Genomic DNA, 21,475 nt, shown 5'->3' on the forward strand with positions numbered 1-21,475 from the left:
GGCTGGAGGTCCCGGACGATGTTTCTAGAAACCGACTGGAGGTTCCGGAAGATGTTTCTAGAAACCGGCTGGAGGTCCCGGAAGATGTTTCTAGAAACCGGCTGGAGGTTCCGGAAGATGTTTCTAGAAACCGGCTGGAGGTTCCGGAAGATGTTTCTAGAAACCGGCTGGAGGTTCCGGAAGATGTTTCTAGAAACCGGCTGGAGGTTCCGGAAGACGCTTCTAGAAACCGGCTAGAGGTCCCGGAAGATGTTTCTAGAAACCGGCTGGAGGTTCCGGAAGACGTTTCTAGAAACCGGCTGGAGGTCCCGGAAGATGTTTCTAGAAACTGGCTGGAGGTTCCAGAAGATGTTTCAAGAAACTGGCTGGAGGTCCCGGAAGATGTTTCTAGAAACCGGCTGGAGGTTCCGGAAGATGTTTCTAGAAACCGGCTGGAGGTTTCATTTCTAGAAATGTCTTCCAGAACCTCCAGCTGGTTTCTCCTTGATGAGAGTAATTTACACATATTTAGGTCACATGATCCAGTATCCATACATAAAGTACACATGCATAACACACGCCTGTGCTCAGCGCAATGTCATTTTATTTGTGGGTCCATCGATAATAAATGGACACATTCTATGGACTCCTGATTTCTGATCATCAGTAACTAATGATAATCATAATAATAATAATAAAATGCTGCATTTCTGACAATGCCACATGAGGGAATGAACGGCCTTGGAGGAGTCCTTTTTGTGTGTTACTGTGTGTATTTGTGTGTGTGTGTGTGTGTGTGTGTGTGTGTGTGTGTGTGTGTGTGTGTGTGTGTGTGTGTGTGTGTGTGTGTGTGTGTGTGTGTGTGTGTGTGTGTGTGTGTGTGTGTGTGTGTGTGTGTGTGTGTGTGTGTGTGTGTCAGTTCTGCACTGTTAACTGTGCATTTGGCCTCGACTGCCCCGGATCAGCTAATCTGATGAGAGTGATTAAAAAAACAACTGGAGAAACTGACCCCAGAACTGCACAGATCCACACACACATAAAACACACTGTAACACACACACATATATAAAAAACACACACATATAAAACACACTGTAACACACACACATATATAAAAAACACACACACATAAAACACACTGTAACACACACACATATATAAAAAACACACATAAAACACACCGTAACACACACACATATAAAAAACACACATAAAACACACTAACACACACGTATGTAAAAAACACACACATAAAACACACTGTAACACACACACATATATAAAAAACACACATAAAACACACTAACACACACACTCTAACACACATAAAACACTCTAACAACACACACACACACACACTAACATAAAACACACACATCTCAATATGAATTTTCAGTTTTTAAATTCAGACGCTGGAAAACATTTACATTAAATGGATTCTCTTCGTCCTGCAATTCAAAATTAAAACAAAAAAAAATTAATTTCTTACATTTTCTGTGATTTAAAATGATAAATCTGATATTTATTAAAAAATGTGTCCACAATAAATACTTTAACGGAGTCTATAGTAGAAAAAATTATAATATTAAAGTATTGATTGTAAAAATAAAAAAGATATTGTCTATATATTAAATATAATTTCTTGCTATTTAATTTTGAGCCTTCTCTATTTAATTGTGAATCTGTAGAGAAAATGAGATGTTTTATTATTTAATAATAAATCTGCAGAGTAAAAAACGTAAATAAATGGAAGTTTTCTGTTCCTTTCATTCCAGATTAAGCTATATTTTACTATTTATTTTTCCTTTCTGCTACTTAGTGATGCATTTACAGTACAATAATAATAAAAAAACTCTTCTGTGATGAAAACTGATTTATATTTTTCATATTTCCATAAAAACACTGAAGTTAAATAAAAAGGAAACATTTGTTTTTTCTCTAAATGGTTCAAATTTACACAAAGATCAGCTGATTCAATCTAAAACGGGAATAAAGTGGAATTAAGTTTCCTGTTAAAATGTCTCATTAATTACAGATTTATCTAACAGTTCACAGACGCATTGATCCGTGTTTAACCCTCCTGTTGTCCTCATTTACAGGCACCAAAAAATATTGTTTCCTTGTCTGAAAAAAAATCCAAAAATTCTGCAAAAAAAATCCCCAAATTTCAGAAAATTTGCAAAACCTTCAGGAAGAAAATTCCAATAATTCCTTAAAAGTCTCCCTTAAAAATTTTATTTTAAAAAGATCCCCCAAATTTGACAAGAAAATATTTTTCAAAAAATGAGTAAAAACCTTCCAAAAAAATCCTAAAAATATCTAAAGTGATTCCATATATAATCAGTAAAACTTCTAATATTTTCTTTAAGAACATTCACATAAAAATCAACCAAAATCCAGTGAAATTTGTTGGATTTTGGTTGATTTTTATGTGACTGTTCTTAAGAAACATTTTTAAACCTTTTTTTTTCCACCAAAAAATTTTCAAAAATTTCCCAAAAATGTTGAAAATGTGGACATCAGAAGTTGCACTGTGAAAATATATTTTTTTCTCCACATTTTCAAACTTTAAAACAGATCAATTTGACCCGCAGGACGATACGAGGGTTAACATGAAGTCCTGATCAGTTCTCAGTTATTTTAGATAACTCATGACGGATAATCTGTGTCATTTTGGATCAACTTTGAGTCATTTTGAAAAACTCTGGATGATGTTTTTATTAATTTTGGACAAAATTTGAATAATTTTTGACACATTTTTTCGGTATTTCCGGACAGACCAGATTTGATTCCATTTTAGTTTCAGGTCACTTTTAGCAGTTTTTTCTGCTTTTAGATGAGTTTCCTCCACGTCCACCTCATTGTTACCGTGATTTTATCCTCCAGGATCAAACGGTTGCAGTTTTTACCATATAGCTCCTGATTGTTTTCTGCTTCTGTCCTATTTTTACTCATTTTGAGGTCATTTACCATGGCTATAATATAAGGATCATTCCAGGCCCAGAGGACATTTGGGCTTCAAAATGTTGTTAACAGGGTTGCTAATCCATGCTAATGTGATCTTTTTCTCAGCAGTAGAAGCTAGATATTTAGCTGCTGTTACTGCTGACCAAGAGGACAAACTGACTGATGGAAAACAGTAAAAAGAATTAGTCTGATCCTGATAATATGAGCTGGAGGGAGACATTCAATCAAGAAAGATGGACAATAGAAGAGAGGACATAGCTTTGCTCTACACATTCTGTAGGAACACTGCTAACATGTTGTGGGAAACTTTCCATGAATAATAATTATTATTTAAAATATTATGTTGATTAAAAAATGTTCCCAAAATTACAGAGACATGAATGAAAAAATAAAACCAAAAAAAGGAGATTTAAATGAGATTCTAACGGGTTTATTAGAGATTCAGTTTGGTCATCAGGGGGGTGGACAAGAGAAAAATGGCATTTTAGGGGAACTTCTGGCGTTGGCTACGGCCCACAGTAGCCTGTATAAAGGTTCAATAAACCAGCAGAGAACCAGATAAAGTCTCACTCATTCATCACGTCTCACCCAAACTAACAGTGGAGGGAGATTTCAGCAGACTGGCTGCATTCAGCGTATGGGAGAAATAGAGATAAACTAAAACAAGACAAGCTAACAGAGAAGTAGTTAGCTATAGACTGCATTCTGATTAGTATTGTGGAAGATGTCGGTCTGAGGATCAACGAATGGCGGCACGTATGAGCCTCAACCTGCATCACTGGAAGGTTTTTTGTGTCATGACATAACCAGGATGAGTTCCTGGTGCAGAGTTCAAGTCCAACCCACAGCCATTTGAGCTTCTTCCCATGATTCCTGTCACTCTCCACTGTCCTATATAATAAAGCCTAAAGAGGCCAAAAAAAGAAGTCCAGACATGGACTTCACAGACTAAAAAGTCTTCTGCAGTCAGTCCCAGCTGTGGACTTTTTCACCAGCTGCTGATGAACATAGACTGGTTCTGCTGCTCCCTGATGAAAGAAAGATGTTTCTGCTGGTGCCAGAGAAAAAATAAGAACACAGACGTATAAATGTTAACTTGCTGTTACTGGGAAGGTTCCTGTTATAATGTTATGATTGTGGCTCTGGACTCTGAGGGTATCTTGTTTTTCTATTATATATAACAAACCAGATAAAACGTTAATGCCACTGCAGTGGCAAATAGCTCTGGCTTGATGTGATTACATCAATGTTTAAGTTGAGATTTACAAGAAATGTTTTAACTGCTGCTGTATGAAGGGAATGCTGCTGTTAAAAAGCACTTTATTTGTTTAAAGTGTTTGCAAACCAAATGTTACTGTATTTTTGTTTATATAGCAGTACTTTACAAAATAAAAGTGCAGAATACACTACTTTTAAAACTCATTATTCAATTGTATGCATAACAGTGTGTCAATCATGAGATATATATATATAACAATAATATTTGAATTATTTGGGATGCATTTTTGTCAGGGAAAGTCTGTGCAATAACAGCAAACTGTTTATTAAATTACAGTGCAGCATTTATTAAAAAGTGCAGGATGACAAAAGGAGCAAAAATAAAATAAAACATGATGTTTCCCAGTTAAACCAGCAGACTGAACCTGAAGGTTTACAACAAACTGGAGCAGCTTTTCTCTGCTGCTGTGAGGAAACACGACACCAACGTCCTGCAAACCGTCCTCCATCCCGACCTGACCGCAGAGACAGAACAATCTGAACCCGACGCAGAACCTCCAGAACCTCTAAATCCTCTAGAACCTCTAGAACCTGCAGAACCTGCAGAACCTCCGGCCTGGTCGCCACACAGCAGCCTGGAACAGCTTCACATCCCATCATGAAGCAGAGCAGCAAGAAACCAGCAGTGTGTGTGTGTGTGTGTGTGTGTGTGTGTGTGTGTGTGTGTGTGTGTGTGTGTGTGTGTGTGTGTGTGTGTGTGTGTGTGTGTGTGTGCTCATCAATAATTAAAGCTAATCTCATTAGGGGCCTCAGATCCCTTTCAGACGCTTTTAATTAAATGATGAATGGCTCCCAGCTGCGTGTTAAATAATGCTGCTCATGACATCACAGCCACAGGTACGACATCAGGCAGGTAGCCCTACAAATACGCACCAACATTAATACACACCAACGCTAACACTCCCTCTGCTCTCAGGTCCAGGATTATTCTGTATTATTATTATTATTATTATTATTACCTGTATTATTATTCCGTCTTATTCAGTATTGTTCCATATTGTTCTGTATTGTTCCGTCTTATTATTCTGATCTCAGCGTTCTGCTCTCAGACGGAGAACTCTTGAGTCTCTGTCTGAAGCAGCAACACTTCATCTCGTCTTCCTAATAAAACCTCTGGCTGCTCCAGATGTTCTGCTGAGGAGAACCTGGCCGTGGGCCTGAGAACAGAGCAGAGAACAAGAGCAGCAGGTGAAGCCCAGGACAGGTGAGGACAGGTGAGGACCGACTGCCAGAAAAACTCCCAGAACCATTCCTGGTTCTCCTCCAGAGAACTGGACTGAATCTGGATCGGATTCCTGGACGACAACAGAACCGAAACATCGCTGCAGCCACAGAGACACAGAGACAAAGAGACAAAGCAGCAAAGAGACACAGAGACACAGAGACAAAGAAACAAGAGACAAAGCGGCAAAGAGACGCAGAGACACAGAGGAGAGAGCCAAAGAGACAAAGAGGCAAGAGACACAAAGAAGCAAAGAGACAAAGAGATGCGGAGTAGAGAGACAAAGACGAAGAGACAAAGAGGTGAGAGACAAAGAGGAGAGAGACAAAGAGGAAAGAGACACAATGCAAAGAGACACAGAGACACAGAGGAGAGAGACAATGTGAGAAAGACAAAGAGGCAGAGAGACAAGAGCGACAAAGAGAGGAGAGAGACAAAGAGGCAAAGAGACACAGAGGAGAGAGACAAAGAGAAAGAGACAAAGAGGCAAAGAGACAAAGAGAGAAAGAGACAAAGAGGCAAGAGACACAAAGAAGCAAAGAGACACAGAGAGAAAGAGATGCAGAGCAGAGACACAAAGAGGAGAGAGACAAAGAGGCAAGAGACACAACGCAAAGAGACACAATGCAAAGAGACAGAGACAAAGAAAGAAAGAGACATAGAGGCGAAGTGGATGGAGGAAGAATCGAGGACAACCATTAGAAACGTCTCCGTTCAACTTTTGATTCAGTTCAACCCAACAGTCACTAGAAACCTCCAATATGTCAATAGATCAATCAATAAACCAAACAATAAACAAATCAATAAATGCAGCATGAATTGAAGAACACGATCTGAGACCGTTTCAGCGTCTACTGGAATGATAACGTCGCTAACAGATGGACAAACAGACGGACAGACGGACAGCCAGACGGACAAACAGACGGACAGACGGACAAACGGACAAACAGACGGACAGACGGACAAACGGACGGACAAACGGATGGACAGATGGACAGACGGACAAACGGATGGACAGATGGACAGACGGACAGACAGATGGACAGACAGACAGAAGGATAAACAGACATATGCTGATCATCACAGAACTCTGCTGTTCCTTAGAGTAATACAACATTAGTTCAGCTGTTAAACCTGGAAAAGTTCTTCTACAGTCAAACAGGAGATAAGAGCTAGCTTAGCTTAGCTTAGTTTAGCTTAGCCTCGCTTACAAAACTGCATAAAAACAGAACAAAATTCTGGCTTCGGTGTCATTTCTGTTGTTTTTCTGTTTTACAGCGTTTGGTTCGTGTCCGGAGGTTCTTCATTTCTAGTTCCACATTCATTCTGATTAAAGGTTGTTTGTTTTGCTTGCTGCACTTTTTGAAGTTCAGCCATTAAAACCAGTTAAAACCAGTCACTGCATTATTTACTGGTATTATCTGTGTGTTCTCGAGTGTTCCTGAATGGTTCTGAGTGTTCCTGAGGTGCAGTCGGACCGTTCTCTCCTCAGCTGCAGAAACAGAAATCTAATCCAGCAGCAGAGGAAGTTCTGGCGGTCGGCAGGTTCTTCGTAACCGAAGCTCAACTGTTGCACTTTAATTTCCTTCCCAGCAGAAAGAGGAAGCATTTTTCTGTAAGCAGAACGGTTCTGCTGGAACTCTGGAAGTTTACTGCCTTCTGTCGATGGAACAGAGACTTTTTTTAAGAACCGATGTTGTTGTGTGGAAATGTGTAACATCTGGCATTAGTCTTCTAGTCTGGTTTTCTTTGACTGATCAATAAACCGAGGAACGCTAAGAGAAGCTTTGCTCTGATTGATTTCATTTAAACATGGAGGCCTCGGTGTGAGACGTTCTCCACTCAGATGACCTCAGCTCCCACAGCTCCCACAGCTCCCAGTGATGGGAATACCAGACAGAACACCTCCACAATGTGCTGTGGTTTCCTGTCTGAGCTCAGCCCACGCTGCTCCAGATCGGATGAATTCTGCAGCGAGATCCGAGTCTGACCTGATCACCTCACACCTCCAGAAACTGTAGACGATCTGGACCAGATGGAAGCAGAACCAGAACTACAGACTATCTGGGAAAGACGGAACCAGGACCAGAAACTATCTGGACCAGATGGAACCACCACTAGAATCAGACACTATCTGGAACAATTCCGGATACATTTTCCTCATTTTCCTTGTTTTGTCTCATTTACCTCATTTTGTCTCATTTTCCTCATTTTGCATCTCATTTTGCATCTCATTTTCCTCATTTTGCATCTCATTTTCCTCATTTTGTCTCATTTTCCTCATTTTACATCTCATTTTCCACATTTTGTGCCTCATTTTTCTCATTTTCCTTATTTTGTGTCTCATTTTCCTCATTTTGCATCTCATTTTCTTTATTTTGCGTCTCATTTTCATTTTGCATCTCATTTTCCTCATTTTGTGTCTCATTTTCCTCATTTTCCTCATTTTGTGTCTCATTTTCCTCATTCTGTGTCTTATCTTCCTCATTTTGTGTCTTGTTTTCCTCATTTTTTGTTTAATTTTCCTCATTTTGTGTCTCTTTTTTCTTATTTTGCGTCTCATTTTCCTCATCTTGCGTCTTGTTTTCCTCATTTTGTCTCATTTTCCTCATTTTGTGTATCTTATTTGCCAGTTTTCTGCATCCAGTTTCTGTACAGTTTCTAGAAAATGTTCAGAAATGACTTCATGTGTTCTTCATGGTTTAACTCTCACAGCAGAATTCCCAGGGGAGAGGTTAGTATTATGTACTTCACCTTTACAGTACTAATTATCAAGTACTTTTGGACAGATTTGAGTAATTTTGGGCAAGTTTAGTCATTCTGAACAATTTTTAAGTCATTTTGAATAGTTTCAAGTAATTTTGGACAGCTTTTGTGTAATTTTGAAGAACTTTTGTGTAACTTTGGACAGCTTTTGTGCCACTCTAGGCAGGTGTCCAGTCAATCTGGACAAGTTTAAAATTTTGAGTCTCATTTTCCTCATTTTGTGCCTCATTTTATTCATTTTGTGTCTCTTTTCCTCATTTTTGTTTCATTTTCCTCATTTTGTCTCATTTTCCTCATTTTTTGTTTCATTTTCCTCATTTTGTGTCTCGTGTTCCTCATTTTGCGTCTCATTTTTCAGTAATTTTGGACACATTTGTGTAATTGTGGACAGTTTTGTGTAATTCTGGACAGCTTTTGTGTAATTCTGGACAGCTTTTGTATAATTCTGGACAGTTTGTGTGTAATTTTGAACAGCTTTTGTGTGATTTTGAGCAGCTTTTGTGTAACTTTGGACAGCTTTTGTGTAACTCAGTCAATCTGGACAAGATTAGTCATTCTGAACTATTTTTAAGTCAGTTTGAATAGTTTTGAGTAATTTGGGACACTTTTGTGTAACTTTGGACAGATTTTCTGCAACTTTGGACAGCTTTTGTGTAACTCCAGGCAGGTTTTGAGAAATTTTGGACACAAAACATTTCCAGCCACTGTCACACTTTGGGTTGTTTAAGACAAATTTTAAGTCATTTTGTTTTGAAACCCGTGGATCTTCTGTATGAGAAGAACATTTTAAATATTAATACCACATCTGATTGTGTCCATTTGACTGTGGAAAGACAAATTCCTAGTAACTGTGCAGCTCTACAACTGAGGTTTTTTTTCTTTTTTCGTAGCCAAATCTTCCTTTTCATAGTTTCTCAACAAACCTAAATGTACTTGTAGAATTAGAACGTTTTCTTTTGGTGTGGAGCAGCAGAACGTGGAGAGTTTCAGCTCCTTCTTTCACATGGCGGCTGAAACGACGTGGTCCGTCTGAGCAGAAACTCTCAGCTGTCAGCTAAACATAAATCTTCGAGAATCACTGAGCTACAGCTGAAACCGAAGCGGTGCCAGGATGCCAGGCTGCAGGATGCCAGGGTAGCTGTTACACCACAACACGCCCCGTTGCCGGGCAGATTTTGAATTGTATGACGCCAGCACGGTGTTAGCGATCGGGGCAGGGCTGCGCTCGCATTAAGCTGCTGCGGCTGCATGTAAGTCAGTGCGAACGTGTCTGTATGGGGTTGTCGGGGTGAAAGAGGCTGCAACCCGAGCCGGCCTCCTCCGGCTGTGACAGCTGCCACGTTCTCTCCACGTTCTCTCCCAGAGCTCCACAGGAAAGGGCTCCAGCTACAGAACCTTCTTCATCACGTCATCTTCAGGTGGTTCCATGAGGTCCACAGACACCAACCCACCGGAGGGAAGAAAAGGTGCTAACCGGAACCAAAAATGACTGTTCTGTTCCTCAGAATGTTCTTTCAAGAACCCCCAAGCTGCATCTAAGAACCATCAAGAAATACTTCTGAGCAGTGACACCATAGAGGAGGTTCCTTAGAGAACCCGTGGACTGATGAAGAAACAAGTCTGAGACAGAGAGACAACAAATGTAGTGGAACGGCACCAATTTCACAACATTTGTTGTCTTTCTGTCTCAGACCTGAGTCAGTTAAATTGAGAGTATAATGATACCGCCACCTCCATGCTTGATGGTAGGTATAGAGTCCAGAGGAGTTGAAGATAAACCAGAAGATTGAAACCAGAAGAACCAATCTATGGTAGAAATGGACAAATTAATCAAATATTAACATTTCTGTTTGTACATTTATAATCCAGCAGATCATAAAGATCAATTGTTTCAAGCAGTTCTTTCAAGAACCCCCAAAGATGCCACAAAAACAGTTCTTCACAGTGATGCTATAGAAGAAGCATTTCTAGTTCTGCAAAGATCCTTTGAGCAAGAGTGACACAGTTTCTATAAGAACCACTAAAGGATTAGAGGTGGTTGGTTGGGGTGATGCCATAGAAGAAAATTTTCTAGTTCCACAAAGATCCTTCAAGAAAGAGGTTCTTTAAAGAACCATTTCTTCAGAATGTTCTTTCAAGAACCCCCAAAGCTTCCTCAGAGAACCATCAAACAAATACTTCTGAGCAGTGATACCACAGAGGAATCATTTTTCGTTCCTTAGAGAACTTTTAAGTAAGAGGTTCTCTAAAAATCTTCAAATAATTCTTTTAAGAACCCCCAAAGGTGCTCAAAATAACCATCACAAGAACCATTTCTAGCTCTGCAAAGATCCTTATAGCAACAGATTCTTTACAGAAAACCCAAACATGCTTCACAGAACCATCAGAAGTGTTTCTTTGCAGTGATGCCAGAGAAGAACCACTTTTAGTTCCACATAGAACCTTTAAGCAAAGTTCTTTAAAGAACTGCCAAAAAAAACCATCAAAAAATAACTCAAAACATGTTTTTTTTTTTTGCAGTGATGCCACAGAAGAACTAGTTCTAGTTTTGCAAAGATCCTTTAAGCAAGAGGTTCTTTAAAGAACCATTTCTTCAGAATGTTCTTTCAAGGAGCCCAAAGGTGCCTATAAGAACCACCAAAAGACAGTTATTCACATCAGTGCCACAGAAGAACTGCTTTTAGTTCCACACAGAACCTTTTAGCCACAGTTTCTTTCAAAGAGCCTCTCTGAAAACAGTTCACTCAAGATCCCTCAAAGAACCATCCAGACAGGGTTCCTTTAATGGTGCCCTTAAACAACATTTACAGAACGTAGGTGAAGAACCAGAACAAAGAGGTTCTCAGCCCCGTGAAGAACCATTAAAGAACCATTATTTTCTGAGAGCAGCCATCAGACTTCATTGAGGTGCTGTTGGACAAACTGAAGAACTTCTTGTAGATTTCATTAGTTCCTGATCAGACTGGATTTAACTGGGAGCATCTCTCAGAAACTGTTAGCGCCTTTTCTCCGCGGCTAATGGAGGACGTGACAACAGGTGGAGACACGCTAAACAAGCTAAAAGTAGCCTAGCACGCTAACCACTGCTGTAGCGCTCCCCGAGGACCCCAGACGGCAGGCGGCCAGCGAGGACGCCTGACGGCCACCCAGATGACCAGGAGGATGGAGGAGGTGTCTGGTGACAGAAACCTCCAGAGAACTGTTCCTCATCAGCAGCTTTCACTTTAAATATTAACCAGAAGATCAGCGTTTAATGTCACTTATTCCTAAACATTCACTGGGTCCACCTTTTCAAGAGCTTCTGAATATTTTTAGTTTAAAACATGTGCAGACGAGTGAGATTTCTATTTTTTTTTTTACCATTTCTGACATAAACATAAAAGTTCCTCCTATCATCACCACAAAAATGGCTAAAATTACCACAAAAAGAACCAAAACTACCCTAAAAGATTCAAATATGCCAGAAAAAAACACCCAAGATCACCACAAAAAGTACTGTAATTACCACAAAACAGGGGAAATTGATATGAAAACACAAATGTGGCAAAAAGAAAAACATGCAAAATAACCATAAAAACACACAAAATCACCCCAAAAAGAGCCCAAACTACACTAAAAGGTTCAAACAAACCAGGAAAAACACCTAAGATCACCACAAAAAGGACCAGAATGACCACAAAACAGGTGAAATTGTGACCAAAACCCAAACTCAGGACAAAAATAAAAATCAACCAAATAGGACTAAAGTTCCTTCCTGATCTCCTCAGAACATCTGGTTCTTCATCTCCAGTAACTTTATCACTGATCAGAGTTCTACCTTCATCCTGGGAATATTTCCAGAATTCCAGGTCCTTGAAGTCCATAGAGGTGGATCCAGATTTATGACTTTTTAAATGGACTTTTTCCATCATTTCTGAGCCTCAGAACTTCATCAGTCCAGCAGATAGAACCATGACATTTAGGAGGAAAAACACATCTGAGTTCTGGGAAAAACTGCAACTAAAATATCTAAAAAAAGCTTGAAAGTTACCACAAAAATGGCCCAAATTACCACAGAAAGACACAAAATTTCCACAAAAACACGCAATATAACCATGAAAAGGCCAAAATGACCACAAACATATGCAAAACCAGCACAGAAAATGCAAAAGTTCCCCAAAAAGACACAAGATAACCACATAATGAGACAAAATTACCACAAACAGGGTCCAAACTACCACAAAAAGACACAAAATCAGCACAAAAAGGTGCAAAATGACCACAAACGGCCAAAAGTACCACAAAATGACCCCAAATCACCACAGAAATGGGTGAATATACCACAAAAAGACACAAAATAATGTCAACTATTTAATTAGTCAGCAACACTTTGATGATTTTTAAATAAAAAAACGTCCAAATTCTGTGATTCCAGCTACTTAAATGTGAATATTTTCTGGTTTCTTTCCTCTGTGACAGTAAACTGAAGATCTTTGGACTAAACCAGACATTTGGGGAAACTGATCCACATTTTTAAACGTTTTCTGACATTTTTCAGACCAAACTAATGAAGTAAGCCAGAAAATAAATCCAATAATGGTTCGTTTCAGTCCAGTCTGACTCCACTTGGACTCTCTGTGTGGTTTGTTTTTTATGTTTCCTGAATTCTGCTGTTAAATCTACATTTTAGAGCCTCTTCAGGGCTAAAATAACTATTATTTTATTATATTTTTAGTGTTTTGTCTCTAAAATATCCCAGGATGGTGAAAATGTCCATCACAGAGTCTGAAAGTCAAAGGAGACGACTTTAAAATGACTTTTTGTTCAAGTGCTGGTCGTAAAACTCAGTTCAATTAATCAGCAGATATTTTATTAAACAGTTTCGGTCGTTTTTGGATTAAAATCAGACTAAATTCTGTGATTCCAGCCTCTTAAATGTAAATATCTTCTGGTTTCTTTCCTCTGTGACAGTAAACTGAAGATCTTTGGACTAAAGCAGACTGTTGAGGAAACTCTGATCCACATTTTGAACATTTTAGAACCAAACAACCAATGGATTCATGTTAAGTCTAACTGTGTAGAGGATTTGACTAAATAAACGTGAACATTTCCAGCAGAGAGAAAAGTAGAGCGAATGTTTCTGAGGTCTGAGACTGATAAAAATCTGTGTCCTTCCTCTGAGATCTCATTTCCAACCTGAACAATTAATCAATGTCTCAGCTGCAGCTCAGATTCACAGAATAAATGATACCAGAGAACTATTTAAAGCAGGTGAAGGAACGCTGGAACATGGACATCAATATCTGATCTGAGGAGACAGAGAGATGCTGCTTTATCTATTCCATCCGTATGTTTCTTTAGCCATTATTTCGCTCTGTCCATATTTGTTTTTATATTTGTGTTTTATGTTGGAACCATTGAAACGTGAATCTCTGTCACTAAAACAATCCTGTATTTTGGTTCTTTTATAGATTTATTAAAGTTCTTCTGGAAATATGCGTCATAAATAAACAAACAGGAACTGGAACCATCAGTTTGTTGATGTATTAAGTTGTGTTAATCTAGTTTTCTTAGTTTCATGGCCTCTTAACTTCTCCTGAGTGATTCCAGTCAACTACACCTGCTGACTCCTCTGATCCAGTTTAAATAGAACCATTAGATCCACTCATTAGAATCAAACTCTACAGGGGGAAAGTCTGAGGAGCTCAGCAAACATCTGAAGAAGTTCTGTGGTCAGATGGAACAAAAACTGAAGGTGAGGCCTTTAACCCCAAGAACATCAAACCTACCATCCAGCATGGTGGTGGCAGTATCATGCTCTGGGGCTTTCTAGAAGAGCTTCTGAACTGGTTTCAGACTGGATGTTGGACTGGTTCTGGACTTTCTTGGGACTGGTTTATGTTTGGTTCCGGTCTTGGTTCTCCTGGTTTTGGATGCGATTTAAAGTTGATTTCAGGATTATCTTGGACTTCATTTAGGAGTAGTTTAGGTTTGGTTTTGGTCCTGATTTTGTGCTGATTTCTGACTTTTTTAGGACTGGTTTCAGACTGTATGTTGGACTGGTTCTGACTGGTTTAGGTTTGATCTTGGTCCTGGTTTTAGACCTTTGTAGGACTGGTTTAGGACTGGTTTAGGACTGGTTTCAGACTGTCTTGGTTGGGTCATTTCTTAACCCCAAAAACACCAAACCTACCATCCAGCATGATGGTGGCAGTATCATGCTCTGTGGAACTGGAGCTTTACACAAAGTAAATGGAATAATGAAGAAGGAGATCACCACCAGGTTCTTCAGGAGAACCTAAAACCATCAGCAGAAGGTTGATCTTGGACACAGTTGGATGTTTCAACCAGACAATGACCCCAAACACACATCATACGTGGTAAAGAAATGGTTCCATCAGGCTGGAATGAAGGTTCTAGACTGGTCTCCCCAAAGTCCTGACTTAAACCCATCAAGAACCTGAAGAACCAAGTCAGAAAGACCACACATGTAGTAGAACTGAACCAGAATTGGTGCCGTTCAACTACATTTGTTGTCTTTCTGCCTCAGACTTGAGTCACTTAAATTGATAGTATAATGATACTGCCACCTCCATGCTTGACGGTAGGTATAGAGTCTAGAGGAGTCAAAGATGAACTAGAAGACTGAAACCAGAAGAACCGAACTGAGAAGGAGACAGACTAATTTAACCAAATATTAACATTTGTTTGTATATTTATGATCCGTATTTCCAGAAAACCTTTAATAAAATTAAAAAGAACCAAAATACAGGATTGTTTTAGTGACAAAGATTCATGTTTCAATGGTTCCATCATAAAGTCAGAGTTCTAGGAGTCACTGGAGACTAAAGACCGTCCTGATACATGTCTTTACTAGTAGATGCAGACTTTGGTTCATGTCTGTATGTGTGTAGTAGTTGTGTATCTGTCCTGTCTAGTTCTATGTGTGTGTGTGTGTGTGTAGCTGTTGTGTAGTTGCTGTGTAGCTGTTGTGTGCGTGCACTGACCCAGCTGTAACTGAGCCGGCCCAGTTGTGACACAGAAAGCAGCAGAAAGCAGCGGTTCCTGTCCAGTGTTCCTCAGCAGATGAAATTTCAGCTGATCTGGAGTCTGACTAACAGCTTTGAAATGTGAGGCCGCTCGCTCACCGGCTGCCAAAATCATTTTCCCAACAATACGGCTGGTCTTTAAACAAGCACAAGTGGGACGCTGATGACACGCCCGAGGCTGGAGGCTCTTAATGTGAAGGGCTGAAAGGGCTGGAGGCTCTTAATGTGAAGGGCTGAAAGGGCTGGAGGCTCTTAATGTGAAGGGCTGAAAGGGCTGGAGGCTCTTAATGTGAAGGGCTGAAAGGGCTGGAGGCTCTTAATGTGAAGGGCTGAAAGGGCTGGAGGCTCTTAATGTGAAGGGCTGAAAGGGCTGGAGGCTCTTAATGTGAAGGGCTGAAAGGGCTGGAGGCTCTTAATGTGAAGGGCTGAAAGGGCTGGAGGCTCTTAATGTGAAGGGCTGAAAGGGCTGGAGGCTCTTAATGTGAAGGGCTGAAAGGGCTGGAGACGTTCAACTCTGAAACGTTTTTACCCACCGAGGCCTCAAAGTCCTCAACATCTGCTGTAGTCCAGTTATCTGACTGTTCTGAACCACACTGCATTCAGCTTAGTGTTTGGTGTAGTTTGTGTCTCATTTGGGTTGTTTTGTGTCTCATTTATGTCTTTTGTGTCTCATTTTTGTCATTTTGCATCTCGTTTTTCTAGGTTTGGGTCTCGTTTTTGTCATTTTGTGTCCTATGTTTGCCATTTCATTCCTTGTTTTTTCTTGTTTGGTGTCTTTATTTTTTGGTTTTGTGTCTCTTTTTTGTAGGTTTGTGTCTCATTTTAGTCGTCATGTGTCCTGTTTTTGTTGTTTCATTCCTTGTTTATGTTGTTTTATATCTCTTTGTGTCCGTATTTTGGGATGTGATTTGTAATTTCACGTCTTCTTGTGTCAAACTGAATTCCAGTTGTGTTAAGTTGTGAAATTGTTAATTATTTCTTGATGAACTTGTTTCTCCAGGCAGTACTGCTGCAGTTAATTACTATTTTTATTGTTTATTCATCTGTTGGTTATTTTCTCAATCAGCTGTTTGGTCAAAAATGTCAGAAAATGTGGATCAGTTTCCTCAAATGTCTGGTTTGGTCCAAAGATGTTCAGTTTACTGTCACAGAGGAAAGAAACCAGAAGATATTCATATTGGAGAAGCTGGAATCACAGAATTTAGACTGATTTTATTATCAAATTAATCAAACTGATCATCAAATAGTTGACAGCTGATTAATTGTTCCAGTAAAGGTTTCAGGAATTTGATCAAATCTCATGATCTGAGCTCAGATTTGGTGATTTTTTTTCCTGATGGAATCATGAGTTTCAGGTGATTCCTTCAATGACCGTAGGAAAGTTGATAGTCAGTAGATTTTTCCTGGTTTTACGGCTCTTGTCTGATAAATTCAGTCCCTCTGATGGTTTTACTTCAAGACAACGATTCTCTCCAGCCTGTGGGCAGGTTCTGGGTTCGGGTTCTGGGTTCAGGAGGTGAGCTGACGGCTTTCCTTGTCTTGCTGCTGCGGCGGCCATATGGCGACCGAACACCGGCTGAAGCACATCTGCTGCGTGTTACCGACACACACCCTGAGCTCACACTGTGTGGCCGACACACATGAATACAGTAGCTTTAACTCACCATCTGCTGGCTGCGGTCCTGTGAGGCCTCCATGGCTGCTGCTGCTGCTGTAGCTGCTGCTGTAGCTGCTGCTGTAGCTGCTGCTGTAGCTGCTGCTGTAGCTGCTGCTGTAGCTGCTGCTGTAGCTGCTGCTGCTATCCGACCAACTGCAACCAGACAAAGAAGATTTTTATTTACAGGAACACAATAGGATGACGTTCCTGAGTCGATGGAGGCCGGCGTACGTTTGGTTTTTGTGGCGTTTGGTTTTTGTGGCGTTTGGTTTTTGTGGCGTTTGGTTTATGTGGCGTTTGGTTTTTGTGCCGTTTGGTTTATGTGCCGTTTGGTTTATGTGCCGTTTGGTTTATGTGCCGTTTGGTTTTTGTGCCGTTTGGTTTATGTGCCGTTTGGTTTATGTGGCGTTTGGCTTTTGTGCCGTTTGGTTTATGTGCCGTTTGGTTTTTGTGGCGTTTGGTTTTTGTGCCGTTTGGTTTTTGTGCCGTTTGGTTTTGTGTTATTCTGTGTGTTTATGAGCAGTGGGAGCCGGAGGAGGGAAGCTGCAGTGTTAACTTCAGTGTATCATCTTCAGCTGAGGGTGAAGTGGAGAGATAATTGCAGAAGTAAATATCAACAATGAAAGCGGAGCTGCGTAAGCGATCCGGCTGCTGGCTGGATGAGCCGTTAACACCAGACAGGAGACGATTGTCTGCAGCCTGAAGCAGGACGAGGAGCTGCAAAGACTCAAACTACGCTCAGCTGAGAGTGTTGTTGTCACGCAGAGAGGTTGCAACAAAAGGCCTGAAAACAACAGAAACAAAGGAAGCATCCAGAACAGAGAAAACTCTGACAGTCTGACAAAAGAGCAACACGAAATGCTTCAGAGGATCTGAGTGGAAATGAGACGCTTCAGTTAAAATCTACTTTAAATTCTATGCGTTTATGTGTTTTTCGGCACCTGCACAGTCAAATAAAGGATTTCAGTTGAACAAGTGGCTGCATCAGAGTACATGAGTGTGAATATGTGCACGTGATCATGCACGTTGCACCGACACACACAGGAATAAAGGAAGGTCACAGTAAAACACGGATTTTAAGTTTCTCTGCGCCTCACTGGACAAAAAAGCTGCTGCAGCCTGAGAAGGTTTCAACGGACAAATGTAATCTGATTACCTGGTAATAAAGGTAATCTGATTACCTGCTAGAGCCCAATAAGGGTATTCTGATTACTCTGCTTCTGTTGGATTACATCGGAACCAAATAAAGACAAAACAAGTATCAGTACAGCGGCTTTACTGAAGTGTTCTGTGATGTCTGGGATTTTATTTTGAAATTTAATCCACATTTTAACTGAATACATCAGTAATGTGATTACTAGTTAGTAAAGATTAAAAGTATCACTACAGCAGAGTAACTTTTCTGCAACTCCGACAATTTTCTGAATGTAAAACAGCAAATCTAAGAAAAAAATCAAGTTTTACTTTTGGGTAAATTAAATAATTTTCTGTGACTTTCCTTAAATTTAATCTGCAGCAAACCAAATAGTTGAAGCCGATTTAAACCACTTAAGATGTTAACTTAAACTGGATCAACTAATTCAGTTGTGAAGCATTTTATTTATTTAAATTGATCCAACAATCCTCTTGTTTCTCCAAAGTCTGATCAGCATCTGAACCTGAAGTCTCTCTGCTGCAGCTCTCATCCCTAACTGAGGCCAGCCGCGCCTCCAGTCTGTCTGAGTGCGCGTGTGTGCGTGCACGTGCGTGTGCGTGTCCCTGCGGTGGAGCTTTCTGGCTCGATCCTTTAAACTAACTGGCATCCTTTTAATTTTTCATCGCGCTCAGCTCCTCCCGGCCTGAAACCGAAGACAATAATGCGTCTCTCAGGTGAATTGATTTGTGCCTGAGCCTCCCTCACCCTCCGCCTCACCCCTCTCTCACCCCTCTCACCCCCCTCTCACCTTTGTGGAGGACATAATCAGCCTCTATCCGGCCGGTTTCACTCCTCCCTGCAGGATTTGTTCTCTTTACAGCACTGAAAAACCCGCAGAGAGGCGAATTTACGCACCACTTTACGCAGCAGTTTGTGCGTAAAGGAGTTTAGTTGGATTCATAAATTTGGATCATATTTAACTCTGAAAGTGTCGCAGCTTTAATAAACTCCGTGTCTTTAACTAAGAGCAGCTGAGGCCTCCAGCAGTGACCCGACACTGAGCTCAGATCGATCATTTCTGCCGTTTCCTTCTGCGTCCCCGAAGGCAGAATGAAGTTTCCGTGGATCCGAGCAGCGACTCTGCAGCCGCAGAGCGCAGAACAAACCGCAGACTGCTGCACAAAAACAACCTGAAACCTCAACAAGCCCACCTTAAATAACACCTTATATAAAACACGGACAAGAAAAACGTGTTTCTCTGAGGACTCGTTCGGGTTTTCATCTTTTCGCGCAGGATTCTGTAGTTTAAAAATAAAATCTCTAAATGTGACATTTAGCAGGTGAGCTTCAGTTCAAACATCAGCTGCTTATTTTAAGACAAAAACTAATTTAATAAAAGCTTCTCTTCAGTCTGATAATGGCACATATGTAATATATTTTATCATATTCGCTGCGTTTTACAGAATCTCCTTTAAAAATGTTTTTTTATTAATTCAGAAAATTAACCTGCAAGATTAAAATCACATTTAAAAATACCAAGATGAAAACAAATGGAAAATGTTAAATAAATGTGACAAAAGGAGAATTTAAAGGAGCAAATGATCCCGATTTAAGAGGATTTTTTTTTTTATAAACTCTATTTTAAACTCCTAATTTTAACCTAAATCTGAGAGCAGCTGCTGGGTTTGAATAAATCAGGAGGAATAACAGTTTTTATTTCTGCTGTGAAATCTAAGCTGCGGGTTCTCAGGTTCTGGTGGAACCTGTCAGATGTTCGCAGGCAAGAAGGTTCCAGTTTCCTGCAGATCACATTTAAACACAAACTCCACGTGGAGGAAAAGAACCGAGAACAGGAACAGCAGAGAACAAACAGAACATTTAGGGTTTCTAGAAATAAAAAGCTTCGTGCAGAAATTCATCTGAATAAACTCCTAAATTCTGTTTTTATCCGTTTATAAAAACCAAACCTTTAAATCTGCAGCTGGATTTGATTTATTTAATGAGATTTAATCCAAAACAGACTCGAGTTAATAAATGGATCCGAGTCAGAGCAGAAATAATCAGAAATAATCCAGGTTTTATTCTAATTATTAAACATTTTATGTCAAATATTTTAACTGTTGGAGGAGAAAACATTTTAATTCAGAGCGTTTGAAGTCAATTTACTTCTGAATGTTTAAACAGATCTGGGTTCAGTTCAGCTGCTGGTCAGAATTAAACCCAACCTGTGACTGTAAATAAAGTTTATTTAAACTTACCTGTAATTTTAAATAAAGTTTAATTTGATCAGAGAACTCACCTGTGACTTTAAGTTAAATTCCATTTTATTTATTTGTCGCCAGTTCCAGTCCAGCTGATCTCAGGACTCTTTAGAACCAAAACCTGAACCTGGATAAAGTTTATTTAAAGACTGAACTCACCTGAGAGTTTAAATAAAGTTTCATTTTATCACTAAACTCACCTGTAAGTGTAAATAAAGTTTATTAAAGCACTAACTCACCTGTCCTGAGCCTCCAGGTGATCTCTGGATTCCTTCACGGTTCGTACCGGACCACCGGGACCATCCCCGGCTCTCCGCTCTCCTCTCCGCCGCTTGCAGGCCGCCGTCCACCGAATCGAGCCTCCCGCCGCCGCCGCTGCTCGTTACCGTCCACGAACCGGTCCAGGAGTCGTTAGCGCGGCTCGGCTCGGCTCGGCTCGGCTCACAGGCTCAGGCCGGTGTCCCGGTGCTGCTGTCCGGTCTCCGGTACTAACATGGCTCTGGAGGAACTCTTAGCTCCGGGAGCGAACAGCCATCACAAGACCGCCGCTGCGCATGCGCACAGCTGCCAGCCGCACACTATTGGGCGAGTGCCCAAAGAAGTAATGGAGGAGGGTAGAGGGGTAAAAGGGCATAAGAGGCGGGTAGAGAGGGGTAGATAGAGGGGTAGGTAGAGGGGTAAATGGAGGTAGATAGAGGGGTAGGTAGAGGGGTAAATGGAGGTAGATAGAGGGGTAGGTAGAGGGGTAAATGGAGGTAGATAGAGGGGTAGGTAGAGGGGTAAATGGAGGTAGATAGAGGGGTAGAGGGGGATTTATTAATAGTTTGGTCCAAATGATGCCTCAGAGTTTAAATAGCTGAAAAACAACAAAAGTCTCTGATCAGTTCTAGAGTTTAATTTTTAAAAAACTACAGTTTAATATAAAAAAAACTACAGTTTATCAGAAACTTTAATCATCTGACAGTAAAAACATTCTACAGTTTGATTAAAAAACAGCAGCAGGATCTAGAACCACCTGGAGAAGATAAACTAGTTCAGGTTGATGATAGAACCGTAGAGGCAGCAGGACGCCTTTAATCACTTTATTTATTTTACAGTCCAGTGGATCAGTGGTTAGAACTGATGCCTCACAGCTAGAAGATCCCTGGTTCATATCCTGGCCTGGTTCTGATTCTGATTCTT

At 40.4% G+C, this 21,475-nt stretch overlaps 1 protein-coding gene across 3 annotated transcripts in view; it reads right to left on the reverse strand.

The window, feature by feature from the left end:
- The window catches only part of eya4 (EYA transcriptional coactivator and phosphatase 4), a 76,790-nt gene extending 55,837 nt beyond the window's left edge, over window positions 1-20,953 (reverse strand). Inside the window, exons 1-2 of one of the 3 annotated variants that reach the window (XR_008603481.1) lie at window positions 20,533-20,953; window positions 16,905-17,050 (exon numbers count right to left, since the gene is read on the reverse strand). The gene's annotated coding sequence lies outside the window, so the exon portion shown is untranslated. Of the gene's footprint in view, window positions 1-16,904; window positions 17,051-20,532 lie in introns of those variants that run through there. The other 2 variants (XR_008603486.1, XR_008603480.1) reach the window with 2 other exon arrangements.
- Window positions 20,954-21,475: the final 522 nt, after the last annotated feature.

The sequence above is a fragment of the Amphiprion ocellaris genome, chromosome 12, assembly GCF_022539595.1.
Source record: "Amphiprion ocellaris isolate individual 3 ecotype Okinawa chromosome 12, ASM2253959v1, whole genome shotgun sequence".
Lineage (NCBI taxonomy): Eukaryota > Metazoa > Chordata > Actinopteri > Pomacentridae > Amphiprion > Amphiprion ocellaris.